This window comes from Propithecus coquereli, unplaced genomic scaffold (assembly GCF_000956105.1).
Source record: "Propithecus coquereli isolate 6110/MARCELLA unplaced genomic scaffold, Pcoq_1.0 Scaffold556, whole genome shotgun sequence".
Taxonomy (NCBI): domain Eukaryota; kingdom Metazoa; phylum Chordata; class Mammalia; order Primates; family Indriidae; genus Propithecus; species Propithecus coquereli.
Genome location: NW_012151463.1, coordinates 73,684 through 77,128, shown reverse-complemented (window position 1 = coordinate 77,128; position 3,445 = coordinate 73,684).

Genomic DNA, 3,445 nt, shown 5'->3' with positions numbered 1-3,445 from the left:
AGGCATGTGCCACCATGCCCGGCTAATTTTTTCTATATATTTTTGGTTGTCCAATTAATTTCTTTCTATTTTTAGTAGAGACGGGGTCTCGTTCTTGCTCAGGCTGGTTTCAAACTCTGAGCTCAAACAATCTGCCCGCCTCAGCCTCCCAGAGAGCTAGGATTACAGGTGTGAGCCACCGCGCCCGGCCTCTCTTAGTAAATTTTAAGTATATGATACAGTATGGTTAAGTAGAGCTGCTATGAGGCTCTCCGAAAAACTAAAACTAGAACCGCCATCTGATCCGTCGGTGCCACTCTGGGAGCGCGGCCTAAGGAAATGAAATCTGCATCTTGGAAAGAGGACCGTGCTCCCGTGTTCACTGCCGCCAAGACGTGGAGACGACGTGCACGTCCTTGAAAGGACGATGATAAAGGAACTGAGAAATCTCCGTGTGTGCACATGCACCTGTCCACCCGACCACACACTCATGTGATAGAACATTGCCCAGCCTTAGAGAAGCAGGAAATCCTGCCATCTGTCACAACGCGGAGGGATCCGGAGGACCTCAAGCTAAGTGAAATACGCCAGACATAGAAGGACACGCACTGCGTGATTTCCCACTCACACGTGTGATCTAAAACAGTAAAACCCACAGAGGCTGAGAGTAGAATCGTGGTTGCCAAGGCTGGGAGGGGGAGACGGGAGCTGCTGTCCAAAGGGTACCAAGTATCTGACTTGTTTCCTTAATACGATGCAGCGGTGGAGTCTGACTTTGTTCCTAACGACATTAATCGTTCTTCCCTAGCATGAGCTGTCCTCTCGCTGAACACCGAAGTCCCTAAGGAGCCATTAAGAGCGCACGGATCGCCGGGCTCCCCCGGAGGCTCTGATCGAATAATGCCGACATGGTGGTGAATAGTGTCCCGTCCTAGGGACGCCTGAGTTCTGATTTAATCAGTGTCGTATTACTGGAAATGGGGTATTTTGCCATTACGTTAGTAAGTGTATACGGGGCATGATTGCCATTAGAAGCACATGTTTGTAGACACATCTTTGCATAGATCGGGTGTTGCGGATACATCCTGGAAACCGGATCACTGAGTCAAAGAGCCTTCATTGCGTTCTGATGTGAACTGTCACTCACATCCAGAAAGGGACCAGGAGCACCGCAAACGGCGGGGACGGCAGTGCCCACCTGCCTGCCGCGCAGCCAGCACTGTGCGCTAGTGTTTCACTATCTTCCAGTTTGCAGGTTCGGTCCCTGATTCGCTTCCTCATCGGGTCTAACTGCTCGACCACTCTGGGCCTGGCTCCTCCAGCCCTGGGGCCTCCTCGGCAACTACAGATCAGCCCCTGATCTTGCCTGCTCCCAGGATAGCGGGAGGTGAGCTTGGATCCAAGAGCCACGGACACTCAGGTGAAGGAAGCCGGGACAGGAGCCATGAGGAGAGACCTGCGGTGCTGCGGGAGCCCGTGATGGGGGCCGACTCGGTCCGGCGAGGGGTCAGTGTGGACTCCCCGAGGTGACACTCGCCGCACACTCAGGAGCAGGAGGTCTGAGCAGGGCATGGGGCTGCAGGAGGGAGCCGTGGGGACGGGGACTGTGTACACTCGGGTGGGTGAATCGCTGCGGTAGACCACCCCGCAGTAAAGCAGGCCGCGGGAGCTCGGCCAGGGCACCCCTGTACCCCAGGGCCGCGGTGGCTTGCCCGCCTCTCGGAGCACAGCTTGCCTCCGGGACGGCCCACAGGGCCACGCGGTCTGGCTCCGCCTTCGTTCCCTCCTCCCTGTTAATTCTGCTCGGGCCACGCTGTGAACTCACAGTCCCCCCTCCAGGCCGCTGCGTCGCACACGCTCCTCTCGGCGACACCCACTCCAGACCTGCCGTGTTCACGGGGGCAGGGCCGGCTCCACGGGCATGGCGCCCGGCGTCCACTCGAGCCCGCGTGCCCGGCTTGACGCTGGGCTGTTGCTGTCCGACAGTCCTTCGTTTCTGAACGAGGGCCCTGCGTTTCCATTTTGCAGTGGGCCTTGCGAATTATGCAGCCGTTTGTGCACGAAGGATTTGGGGTACAAGGACAGAACCCAGTCTAGACAACTTGGGGAATGAGGCCTGTGTAGGGAAGGGTTAACTCTGCAGGCCCGGCTCGTCCGCACCGCGCGCTTTCCCAAGATCCTCGGGGCTGGCCCATGGCCGAGCTCCCGGGAGATGCCTCTGAGTCCGGGAGTGTCCGCCCGAAGCCCCTTGGCCATGCCACATAGTTCGTGCCGGTAGCGTGGCTGACCGCGCATCTCTGCTTGTGTGTGCCGGAAGACTCGGGCCTCACTGCATCCGTCTGACCGCTGGGGCCGAGGCCTAAGCGGCTCAGGCCAGTCACGCAGGCGCTGCATGTCTACGCGGCCGACCCCAGCAAAAACCCTGGACACCACAGTTCGGGAGTCTCCCTGGTTGGCCGTGACTTACCGGTATCATACGCATCACAGCTGGGAGCGTCACGTGCTGTCCCTACGGCCTCACTGGTTGGAGACGCCTGGAAATTTGAACCTGGTTTCTCCTGGACTCTGACCTACGCACCTTTTGTTTTTGCTGATTTTAATCTGTATCCTTTCATGATACTAAATCTGATCCCAAGTGTGACAGCTTTTCTGAGTCCCGTGAGTCCTCCTACCGAATTGCCACACCCGAGGGTGGCCTTGGGGACCCTCCACAGGGGCCTTGACGCACTTCACTGAAGCCTGTCAGGGCAGGGGTGCTGCTGAGCCGTGTGACCTCGGCAAGGAGGGACCCACAAACTCACCAAGTCTCTCCCTCCTCTTCTCTGTCATTGTGACTCTCAGAGCCATTTCCCCGTGCGACTCGACCTGCAGAGCTTGGTATTAGGCTGGTGCAAAAGTAGCCGCAGCACAAAATGGACTAAGCCAAACTCCTACGTGCACGGAGGCGACCTGGAGAGCTGGGGACAGCCCACGGGGCAAGCTCCACACACAGGCCGGTACCTATCACCTACGCAGGGCGCGAACTCAGGGCCGTGTGTCCCCCGCATCCCTGGAGGCCGTTACTGTTCATATTCTTTCCAGCAACAGTGGCAAAGGTCGGTGCAGACCCCATGGCAGCAAGAACGCAGACGCCTGAGACCGAGCTCCTGCTCCTCTTGCCGTCCCCCCCGCAGGGGTGGGGTGGTGGTTGGGGGGAGTTCTATTTGCAAGAGGTGGAAAATGATTTGAGGCAATTTCACGGTTTTTGGGTTTGTGTCTCCAAACTGACTGGGACCCGCGTGTCAGGACAGAGTCCCTGGAAAAGCTTCCGGCCTCCTGCTGAGCACCAGTCTTTCCCTGGTGGCGTCTGCCTTTTCCAGTTGTGTTTGTGCCCTTGGCAGGGCTCTTGCCTGGGATCTGACACAGTCTTCAGGGGCCGACAGGTGGTGCCTGACGGTAAGGACCCCCATCCCCGCCCCACAGGCCG